The sequence below is a fragment of the Tamandua tetradactyla genome, chromosome 3, assembly GCF_023851605.1.
Source record: "Tamandua tetradactyla isolate mTamTet1 chromosome 3, mTamTet1.pri, whole genome shotgun sequence".
In the NCBI taxonomy this organism is placed as follows: Eukaryota; Metazoa; Chordata; class Mammalia; order Pilosa; family Myrmecophagidae; genus Tamandua; species Tamandua tetradactyla.
This window is the reverse complement of record NC_135329.1, coordinates 142,802,458-142,815,421: the sequence shown is the minus strand read 5'-3', so window position 1 is coordinate 142,815,421 and position 12,964 is coordinate 142,802,458.

Below are 12,964 nucleotides of genomic sequence, written 5' to 3'. Positions count from 1 at the left end.
CTTCATTAAAATCAAATGCACATTCCACTGCTATGGTTCATTGTCTTTCTATGTACACAATGACTTCATTACAATGCCAAAATTATAGGGGAAGCTTTTTATTTTTTGCATTTTTATTGCAAAATATAACATATCTACAGAAAAGTAATAAATTTAAAAGTTCAGATTAACAAATAGTTATAGAGCAAGTTTCATAGTATGGATTACGTGCCACGATTTCAGGTATTTCCTTCTGGCTATTTTAATACACTAGAAACTAAAAAAGAAATATCTAGATAATATTTCAGTAGTCATAATCCTTTGTTAAATCCTAACTTCTCTGTTATAACTCCTCCTCATTTGATCCTTCTCTCAATCTTCAGGGCTATTTGGGCAATGACCATTCTAATTTCATATTGAAAAGGGGTGTCAACAGTATGGGGTAGGGGAATATGATTAGTTGATCTTCTTGGAGACTAGTACATATCACTTTCAGGGCTTATCTGGCATAAGAACATTTTGTAGGTTTGAAGTTTCTGAAAAATAAACTTAATAAGTAAAACTTTTATAGAATCTTAGATAGAGCCTGGGTTTTCAGGAATAGTGTTCATTGGATCTTGGCATACTGTGGCAATTTGTAATATCTGGATGGCTTACTTAAGAGTAACCTCTGGAATGATCTCTTGACTCTATTTGAAATCTCTTAGTCCCTGGAACCTTATTTTGTTACGTTTCTTTCCCCCCTTTTGGTCAAGCAGACATGCTTCATCCCACTTTGCCAGGGAGATTTACATCCCTGAAAGTCATGTCCTGTGTAGGAGGGATGGGTAATGAGTTTATTTGCAGAGTTTGGCTTAAGAGAGGCTACCTCTGAGTAACAAAAGAGGTTCTCTGGGGGTGACTCTTGAACATGTTTATAAGTAGGCCTAGCTTACCATTACAGAAATAAGGTTCAAAAGGGCCAGTCTCAAGATCGAAGGCTTGACTTATTAAATTGGGACTCCCCAGTGTTTGAGAGAGTATCAGGAATTTCCAAGGCGGGGAAGTTTAATAGTTTTATATTTTTTTCCAGTGCCTCAAGGAACTTTGCAAATACTTTTTTATTATCTTTCCCAAATACTCTGGACTATATGATGGTATTACATTAAGCTATACAGAATCATCAGATCTCATTCGCTATTCTAGGCAACCTGTATTCAGGTTGTTTAAATAAACTGAGGAGACTGGCTACATTAGATACTGTGTCACAGAAAATTTAAAATTTGGACAAAAGAAGCGTTTCTTCCTTTGGTCTCACACAGAAGTTGAAGTTTTAAAATACTGACAATATCATCCTTTACCCTATATTCTGATTTACCTTAGTCCCAACCAGATCAGCTTCATTCATATCTCTAATTGAAGTCTGATCTCTTTTTCATCTTCTTTAACAGTTGCTAAATGGAGTAATGCTGACTTTCAGAACTGCAGAACTCTGGTTCTGAGTGTTAGGTCTCACATAGGTACCTATAGATCCAGAGAACTACCAAGTTATACGCAAAGAGCACAGCATCTCAGAATTTAGAAATAATACCTAAATGAAGAATAAATATGACTACTATAAGAGCTTACAATCTAGGCCCTAGTTTTCTTATAAGCATTTTCTAAATGAGACCATACAATATTTGTCCTTTTGTTTCTGGCTTATTGTGCCCAATATAATGTCCTCAAGGGTCACTCATCTAGTTGCATGCCTCATGATTTCATTCCTTTCTGTAGCCACACAATATTCTTTCATATGTATACATCACAGCTTACCCTTCCGCTCCTTAGTTAATGGAATCTTTGGCCACTTTTATCCATTGACTATCATGAATAATGCCACTATACACATCAGTGTACAAATGTCTATTTGTGTCCTTGCTTTCAGTTTTCCTGAGTATATTCCTAGTAATGGGATTGCAGTCCTATATTTAGCCTCCTGTGGATCCGTTGTATTACCCTCCATAGGGGCTGCATCATTCTACTTCTCTACTGACATTGAATAGGTTTACCTCTCTCTCTGCAACTTCTCTAGCCCATGTATCTTTCTGTTTGTTTGTGTCTGTTTGTTTTTGACTCTGCAGTTTTTGTTTAGATGTATTCACATACCATATATTCTATCCAAAGTACATAATCAGTGTCTTACAGTATCCTCACTTCATTGTACAATGATTCCCGCTCTCCACTCTCAATTTTAGGCAATTTTCATTGCTCCAAAGAGGAAAAATAACAGATATACAAGCCACCCATAAAAGAAAACCCCAAACACCCTATTTCTTTATTATCCCAATTATTTACCCCCAGTCCTGGAGTGATACTAGTAAGGTATTGCCATTTAAAATAATCCATGGCATGCAGCAGATAATTTTTCCCATATACCACTCCTTTATTAATTCTTTGTACAAGTTTCATACATTTGAAGTAGTTCATACAAGAACTTATCTATATTTGTAGTACTAATCAATGAGATACATGACTTTAGACAGCCCCTTTCAATCATATTCACCTTCAGTAAGCACTCACTATTACTTATAATCCCAATAACAAACTACCATCACCTCTATTCATTCCTGTATCAGTTTGTTAAAGCTGCCAGAATGTAATATACTAGAACTGGAACAGCTTTTAAAAAGGGAACGTATTAAGCTGCAAGCTAACAGTTCCAAGGCTGTGAAAATGTCTAAATTAAGGGAACAACAAGAGGTTACCTTCACTTAAGAAAGGCTGATGCTGTCCAGAATACCTCTGTCAGCTGGCAAGGCATGTGGCTGGCATCTGCTGGTCCCTTGCTCTTGGGCTCTGTTGTTTTCAGCCTCTGTTTCCTGTGGTTTCCTCTCTAAGCATCTGTGGATCTTCACTTATGTCCTCTGGGATACAACTCTAGATTCTGGTTTGCTTAGCATCACGGGAAGGCACATATGATGTGGGCTGAGCTCTGCCCATGTCTAGGCATCTGTGCTCTCTATCAGGACTCCAAGCCTCTCCAAACATCCATGTCTCTCTCAGCTCTGAAGCAACTGTTCTCCAAGTGTCTGCATCTCCAAGCATCTCTGTCGGCTCTGAGCTTTCTCCAAAATGTTTCCTCTTTTAAAGGATTGCAGTAAACTAATCGAGACTCAACCTGAATGGGCAGAGTCATATCTCCATCTAATCAAAAGATCACACCCACAATTAGGCATGTCACATCTCCATGGAGATAATCTAATCAAAAGTTTCTGACCTACAATACTGAATCAGGATTAAGAGAAATTGCTGGCCCCACAAAATTGTATCCAGATTAAAACATGACTTCTCTAGGGTACATAATAGTTTTAAACTGACACAATTCCCAAACATTTAAATCTACCTTGTTAATAAATCTGCATATATTAGATTCCACTCCTCCTACTTTAGCTTCTGTCTGTCTCTAGGTTCCCTATATTCCACATTTTAAACTCTGAGTTTACTTTTTCTAGGTGGTTCAAATTAGTGTAATTATATAATTTTTGCCATTTTGTGTCTGACTTATTTCACTCAGCATTATGTCCTCAAGGTTCATCCATGTTATACATGCTTCATGACCTCAGTCCTTCTTACTGCTGTATAATATTCCATCGTATGTATATACCACATTTTGTTTATCTGCTTATCAGTTGATGGACACTTGGATTGTTTCCATGTTCTCACACTTTTGAATAATGTTGCTATGAACATTAGTGTGCAGATGTCTGTTCATGTCAATGCTTTCATATCTTCTGGTATATACGGAGTAACAGAATTGCTGGTTCTTAGGGCAACTTGATATTTAATTTTCTGAGGAATCGCCAAACTGTCTTCCACAGTGCTGTACCATTTTACATTTCCATCAGCAGTGAATACGTGTTCCATTTTCTCCACATCATCTCCAACATTTGTGGTTTCCTAATTGTTTAATAACAGCCAGCCTTAAACGTTGTAGTTTGGATTTGCATTTCCCTAATAGCTAATGAAGATGAATATCTTTTCATGTGCTTGTTGGCCATTTGCATTTCCTCTTTGGAGAAATGTCTGTTAATGTTCTTTGCCCATTTTTTTAATTGGGTTGTTTGTCCTTTTACATTGAGTTGTAGGATTTCTTTATATATACTGGATATCAAACCCTTATCCAGATAATGTGTTTCCAAATATTTTCTCCCGTTGAGTAGGCTGCCTTTTCAACCTTTTGACAAGGTCCTTTGAAGCACAGAAGTATTGGATTTTGAGAAGGTCCATTTATCAATTTTTTTCTTTTGTTGCTTTGTGCTTTGGACATAAAGTCTAAGAAACTACCACCTATCACTAGATCTTGATGTTTCCCTACATTTTCTTCTAGGAATTTTATGGTACTGATTCTTATATATAAGTCTTTGATCTATTTTGAATTAATTTTTGAATAGAGTATGAGATATGGGTCCGCTCTTATTCTTTTTGACTGTGGATATCCAGTTCTCTCAATACCATTTGCTTCTTCGAAAAAATTGTCTGTTCATATATTTTGCCCATTTTATAATTGGGTTGTTTGTCCTCTTGTTGTTGAGTTGTAGGATTTCTTTACATATACACTTATAAGATATATGGTTTCCAAACATTTTCTCCCATTGAGTTGACTGTCTACTTTCTTGACATAGTTCTTAGAAGCACAGAAGTATTCAATCTTGAGGAGTTCCCATTTATCCATTTTTTTCTTTGTTGCTTATGCTTTGGGTGTAAGATCTAGGAAGTTACCTCCTATTATTAGGTCTTGAGACTGTTTCCCTATATTTTCTTCTAGGTGTTTTATGACACTGGCTCTTATATTTAGGTCTTTAATATACTCTGAATTAATTTCTGTTTAGGGTATAAAGTAGATGTCCTCTTTCACTCCTTTGGATCTGGATAGCAACTTCTGCCAACCCCATTTATTGAAGAAACAATTCTGCCCCAATTTAGTGGATTTGAAGGCTTTGTCAAAAATCAGTTGACCATAGATCTGGGGTTCTATTTCTGAACTCTCAATTCATTGATCAATATGTCTGTCTTTTAGCCAGTACTATGCTCTTTTGACCACTGTGACTTTAAATAAGCTTTAAAGTCAGGAAGTGTAAGTCCTCCCTGACTTTATTCTTTTTTAGGGTGTTCTTGGCTATTTGAGGCCCCTTTCCCTTCGAAATAAATTTAATAACTAGCTTTTCCAAGTCTTTAAAGTAGGTTATTGGAATTATGATTGGTATTGCATTGAATCTGTAGATCAGTTTGGGCAGAATTGATATCTTAACAATTAACCTACCTATCCATGAACACAAATATCTTTCCACCTATTTAGATCTTCTTTGATTTCTTTTAGCAATAGTTTTCTGTGTATAGGTTCTTTACATCCCTGGTTAAGTTTATTCCTAATACTTGATTCTTTTAGTTGCTATTGTGAATGGAATTTTTTCTTAATTACCTCCTCAATTGGGTCATTACTTGTGTATAGAAACATTACTGATTTTTGCACATTAATCTTGTATCCCACCTGTGCCAGTTGGAACCTGTGGTGGACCCCTGGAAAGCCATGCCCTTTAATCCTCATTCAGTATTGCTGACTGGGAGCTTTTTGATTGTTCCCATGGAGATGTGACTCACCTGATTGTGGGTATTAACTTTTAATTAGAGGGAGATGTGACTCCTTTAAAAGAGGAAACATTTTGGAGAGATTCCCTTTTTAGAGACACGAGAACCACTAAGAGCCTGAGCAGCTAGAGACCTTTGAAGATGAAGTAAAATGCCCCTAGGGGTGCTTCGTGAAACAGGATGCCTGGAGAGAAAGGTAGCAGACACCACTATATTTGTCAGGTGACTTTCTAGCTGAGAGAGGAAACTTGAATGTCATTGGCCTTCTTCAACCGAGGTATCTTTCCCTGGATACCTTAGATTGGACATTTCTATAGCCTTGCTTTAGTCAGGACATTTTCATGGCCTTAGAACTGTGGACTTGCAACTTAATAAATTCCCCTTTTTAAAAGCTATTCTATTAGTGGAACTCTTAAACTTTACCACTAGGGAAACCCCTGATACTAAATCAAACATTAGAGACACCCAAATCAGTAAGCCAAGCCCATGATCTTGAGGCTTGCTTTTGTGAAGTTTATGCATGTAGTGGAGAAGCTTAGGCTACCTATAGGTATGCCTAAGATTTACTTCCGGAGGACCTCTGTTGTTGCTCAGATGTGGCCTCACTTTCTCTAAGCCCAACTCTACAAGTGAAATCATTGCCCTACCCTCTACATGGTACATGACATCCAGGGGCAAAAGTCTCCCTGGGCATGTGGGAAGTGACTCCCAGGAATGAGTCTGGCCCTGGCACTATGGGATCAACAATGCCATCCTGACCAAAAGGGTAAAAGGAAGTGTAACAAATAAGCTATCAGTGGTTGAGAGAGGTCAAATAGAGCCAAGAGGTACTCTACAGGTTACTCATGCAAGCTTCAGTTAGACACTGCTACCTTCCATAACTTGCCAAGCCCCAACCAAAACCATTCCTGCCAATCCCAAAGAACACCTAGGGTGTATCTTTTAATTGGGAAGTTTAGTCCATTAACATTCAAAGTTATTATGGTGAAGGCAGTTCTTGAATCTGCTATCTTATCCTTTGGTTTGATTTGTCAGATCCATTTCTTTTTCCTCTCTCTTTTTATCCTTTAAGTTACCCTTACTAATACTCTTCAATTCTGCACCCTCCTCCAGACATTCCTCTCCTGTCTTTTTCTTTTTCCTTTTTTTTTTCAGCCAACAAAACACCCTATAGTATTTCTTGCAGGGCAGGTCTCTTGTTAACATATTCCCTCAGCATTTTTGTCTGTGAAAATTTTAATCTCTCTCTCCCTTTTGAAGCACAACTTTGCTGGATAAAGAATTCTAGGCTGGAAGTCTTTCTCTTTTAGAATCTTAAATATATCATACCACTACCTTCTCATCTCCATGGTGCCTATTATCCATACTTAGTCTTAAGTGACTTTTCTTTTATGTGGTGAATCACTTTCCTCATGCTGCTTTCAGGATTTTCTGTTGCTCTTCAGCATCTGACAGTCTGATTAGCATGCGTCTTGGAGTGGTCTGTTTGGATTTATTCTATTTGGAGTTTGTTGGGCTTCCTTGGTTTGCATATTTATTCCTTTATGAGGGTTGGGAATTTTCCCTATAGGAGATCCTTTTTAAGGATATTTCAAAAGGCAGATAAACTCAAACTGTAAAATACCAGCAATGCACATTACTCAACTAAAGTGAAGACACTGGACAGCTTTGACCAAGTATGAGCACGTGGCTCCTCACTGACAACAATTAAAAGGCCATCCATGGTTAGAAGTACCTTGACTACAGTAATGTTAAAATGGAAAAAAAAGCTGCCTTAGAATCAATAAATATAGTTCCTATAATTTATAAACTGTCATATAGTTAATAGAAGAAACACAAAACTGATATATGTCAATGTTCCCCTATCTATTAAAAATATATTTTACAAAATTAACCATATTTATTTATGGCTTATACTACCACTGCAAATGGCCCAGCTTCAAGAGGGAGCAGAGTAACTGATGTGCACTTATTGAGAGCATGTATGTTCTGGCCCAATCTCTCTGATGGCAGTCTGAGGAACTGAACCAGGACACTTTCACAGGGCATCCCAAAACTTGCCCTGTGTGTAGAAGGTAGCTCACAGAGCTTCTCCTATAAAATGCTATGGGACAACAGTCAAATAATGACTACCTGAGGCAAGGGATTGCTGGCTCTAGGACATACAGTCCAGTGCCTGGGACCATGAGGAATGGTTTTCTAAAGAAGAGAGGACATTCATATCTGTATAAATGGGGGAATTCTTAGGGCCACATATGCATGCTGAAGATAAGATACATGTGCAGAAAGGATCAGGGAGGTCCCTAAAGTTTGGTCTTGTGCAATTCTGTAATCTCATTGTAAGGATAAGCTATGAAGGATCACACTCATACAGGTCAATCTGAAAAGACTAGGAAAGGTGTTTTATTTATTTCTCTTTCTCTCTCTCTCTCTCACACACACACACACATACACATTATGTTAGCTCCTGGCATTCAAAAAAAGCTCTGCTATAATACTAAATTGATACGAGCCTAAGAAGCAGAAGCCTGAATCTATTCCAGCCATAACACATTAAATATTAAAATCTCCTGGTTTCCACAAAAGATCACAAAACATACAAAGAAACAGGAAGTGATAGCCTAGGCAAAGGAGAATATTAAAGCTTTAGCAATCATCAATGAGAAGGAAAAGACCTGGAACATACCAGATGAAGACTTGAAAAAATAGTCCTAAATATGCTCAAAGAATAAAAGGAAAACATGAATAAAGAACTAAAGGAAATCAGGAAAATGACAGATGAACACAAAGAGAACCAAAGAGACGGAAGCCACGAAAAGGAACTAAACAGAGCTGAAGACCAAAGTAATAGAAATTACAAATTCCCTAGAAGGGTCCAATAGCAGATTGGAGCTGGCAGAAGAAAAGTTCTGTGAACTTGAAGATAAAGCAATTGAAATCATCTAATCTGAGAAGCACAAGGAAAGAAGAATAAAGAAGAATGAACAGTGCCTGAGGAACCTTTGGAATACATATGCACTAAATGAATAGGGGTTACCACAAGAAGAGCAGAGAGAAAGGGACAGAGAATATATTAAAGGAAATAATGGTTGAAAACTTCCCATATTTAATGAAAGACATGAATGTATACATCCAAGATGCCCAATGTACTCCAAACAGGATAAGCCCAAATAGACCCATGCTTTGACACTTCAAAATCAACTATCAAATACTAAAGATAGAGAATTTTGAAAGCCGCAAGGGAAGCAATGAGTCACGTACTGGGGAGCTTCAATAAGATAAAGTGATAATTTCTAATTGAAAACCATCAAGGCAAGGAGGTAGGGGGAAGATATAGTGCTGAAAGCAAAAAATTGCCAACCAAGAATTCTATATCTGGCAAAACTGTCTTTCAAAAACGAGGGAGAGATTGAGACATTCCCAGATAAACAAAAGCTAAGGAGTTCATCACCAGTAGACTATCCCCATAAGAGATGCTTAAGAGAGTTCTGCAGGTTGAAATGATTCAAGTACAGTAGAGCATAGATTGAATCCTCACAAAGAAATAAAGATATCTGGTGAGGGTAAAAATAAATGCAAGCACTATTGTATTTTTGGTTTGTAACTTCACTGTTCAGTTTCTACAGGATCTAAAAGACAAATGCATAAAATGTAATGATAAATCAGTGGTTTTGGACTCATATAACATGTGATTCGTGACAAGAACAACATAAATGTGGAGGGACAGAGGGCTTTAGGAACATAGTTTGTGTATACTATTGAAGTTAAGTTGTTATCAAATAAATGAGATTGTTATAGATTTAGAATATTAAATGTAAACCTATGGTAACCACAAAGAAAAAAGCAGCGAATATGTAAGGGAAATGGGGAGTTAATGTATAATGGGTATAGAGTTTCTGTTTGGGGATATGGGAAAGTTTTAGTAACAGAAGGGGGTGAAGGTCCTGTAACATTGAGGATGCGATTAATCCCATTGAATGGAGTGCTTGGAAGTGTTTGAGATGAGAAAGTTTGTTGTCTATATTGTTTCCACAACTGGAAAAAAAGAAGGAGCAGCTAAAGAAACAATCACAATTTATTTCCAAAATGCAACACTGGCTTAATAGCAAGCACTTCATGTGAACATATTTAGGAGCAGCAGGAAAGAGCTTCTCCACCTGAGCTGCAAATCAGAATTACCTACAGCTCTTTTGGAAACATACAGATGCCTTGGCTCCTCCACTGAAGATTCTAATTCGGTAGTTCTGCAGTCAGCCCTGGTGCCTGTATTTTTCTTAAGTTCAACAAAGTATGTTCAACAGTTAATTTAAGTCAACTGAAGTTTGTCCTGTGCAATAAATATTTGGGATATGCTTATACCTCAAAATTATTCACTATCTATCTGAAATTCAAATTTAACTTGATGTCCAGTATTTTATCTAGCAACCCTATGCCTTAGGTATAGTAGGTTCTCAATAATATTAACAAAACCTAATAACAGTTCCAAACTCAAGTTTCTAGGTGAGTCCCTAGTATGAGGCAACTTGCTTAAATAAATGATAAGTAGGTAGGTTGGTGGGTAGGTAAATAGGTTGATAGATGATGATAGATAGATAGATAGATAATGATAGATAGATAGATGGATATAGATAGATAGGTAGATAGATAGATGATAGATAGATGAATATAGATAGACAGATAGAAGTGTTTCTCTAAATTACAATAATGTCCAGACCAAAGTAACTGAGGTTCTTACTGCCCTCTGTCTTGGTCAGATCAAGCTGGAGTGATCAAAGAACTGGGGAAATTTAAACCTGAAAAGAGATTAACGGTGATGGAACACCTCTCTATAAAGAACAGAGGCCTTACATGAAAGAATGCTTTAGATTTTTTCAAAATTGTACTAAGCATAAGATTAGAACTACGGTAGAAGAGTTACTCAGAAGCAGTTATAAGTCCACTATGAGGTATGTAGACCTAGTAAGTTAAAATCTGAAAGGTAGTAGTGACTTTCTTGCCAGTTAAGGCTGTATATGACACCTGTTAAATTTATTATAAAGAGAATTTCCTAATTGAGTGATTGTATATATGGCCCAGGTGCCTTCAAACCCTCTGGAACAAGAGCAGAGTTAGTATTCATATTATTATGGCTATCCAGCCAGTGATTTCAAAGACTGATAATGATTGCTGATGAAATATTGAGTGTAAATCTGTTAATAATAATAAGGCAATAAATCATAAGTAATTAACAAGCATTGATAAAGTGAATTTAAGATTAATCACAAACACTTTATGAATGTACAGGTTTTTGTGATGAAAACAGTAACATTGTAATTAGGTTGGAAAAGAAGACAGATCATATAACATGGGATTTTAGTAAATTGTGTAATTTTCTTACAGAGCAATTTTTAAATGATTTAGATAAATTGAAAATAACATAAATTGAAATAGATTGACTCTAATATGTAATATTTGTGATGAAAATTGCCTAAGAGAACCCCAACTGGAGTCTCCCACATAAGTCTGATTTTGAGTCAGTATTATTTAGCTTACCTGAATTTAAAACTCCAAAGCTCTTCAAGAGCATAGGTTATCAGGAGATAGAAAAAGAGCAGAGATTGGGCGATTGTTGAGTAAGGTTGATGGTAAAGGTTCAAAAATGGACAGCACAATATTGTGTGATGGTGGCACAATACTGTAAGTACAATTAACAAAGTTGAGTGTGAGTATGGTTGAAAGAGGAAGGCTAGCATCGTGTATGCCACCAGAAGGAAAGTTAGAGGACAAAAACTGGAACTGTATAACCTGGCGAAACCTAGAGTGGGCAATGATGGTAGTTAATTGTATAAATCTAAGAAAGTTTGTTTATGATCTAGAACAAACACATGTCACTATTACGAAGAGTTAATAATAGTGTGGTATATGGGGAAAATACAATGAATGTAAACTAAGGTCTGTAGTTAACAGTAATATTGTAATATTCTTTCATTAATTGTAGCAAAGACACTATACCAAAGCTAAATGTCAACAATTGAAGTATATAAGGGGCATGGGATTTTTTCTTTGGAAGAAATGAGAATGTTCTCAGGTTGACTAAGTGGTGAATGCATAGCTATGTGATTATACCAAGAGCCACTGATTACACACTTAGGTTGGATTGTTTGGTGTGTGAATGAAACTGTTAAAAATAAAAAAAGAGAAAAAGAGAGAGAGAGAGAGAAGATGAAGAGGAGGAGGAGGAGGAAAAGGAAAAATTCCTAAGTTCAAGTTTCCCTTATGAAGCTCAATGAAATGCACCAAGATTGTAAAATGTGGACTATGCAAGTCATTGTCATGGTATACAAAGAGAGGAACCTGCAGCTTCCAGGTAGTATTATGACAAAGGTACGTCCAAATCATCATTGTTTTTGAACAGACCAAAATTTAAAACTCCTTTATGCATTGGTATCACTCAACTAAGATTGAACAATTTCGGATACTTGGTGGCAAAAGAAACACTTGGAGGACACACTGAAGCACATTTTAAATAATGTAACATAGCTGTGGAATGCTGAGAAATAGCATATTACAAGGGGGGAAAGAAAAACCCCCACAATTTCTATTCCTACCATGTTTTCTGATAGTATTGGCTCTGATCTAATTTTGGGAAAACTCTTGCTACATTGGCCCCTCCCACCAGTCCTCACTTTTAAAGTAGTGATTCCCATGTTTTCAGGAAAGGGGAATCTATGAGTCATTAGGCATTATTGTGAGCTATTCTGTCATCTATTTCAGTAATCACTAAATACACATAGTGGACTGGCATTTTTTGTTCTTAGACTTGCTCTGTTGTTTAAGATAATAACAAAATCTCAGATCATTTTGTTTTTAAGGTGGTATTTGATACCCTAAAGACATGAAAACTTCAAACCTCAGATTCCATGATTTCTATCTTGTAGAATCTTTTCAAGAGGCTAGGCTCTGAAATTTGCATATTCTATTTGGAATTTGCAAGATGACCCTTTCTGATGATTGATACCTTCTTCCATAGCAAAGGGACCACTGGATGGACCATTTTGACTATGCCTCACTCTCTCACACACACAAGAAGTAATGGCTGAGTGGTCCCTCACATTTCAGAGTGATTCTGGGCATTAGGACTCAAGAATTAGAAAGACTCAGCACTCTTGGGGATTTTCATGTTCAGAGTGACTTTGGCATGATTTTACGGCTAGCCTATAAAAGTCACTTAACTGATACACATACACATCCCCAATATAACACTACTTGTAATGGAAATTATTTCCAAGTAGCAAACAATTTACTTACAGATGACCTTTTGGAAAATATTCCTCTCATTATTTGGAAAAACAAATTTTGTGTACACAACCCTTTCATTAGAAAATTATTGGATGGGCAA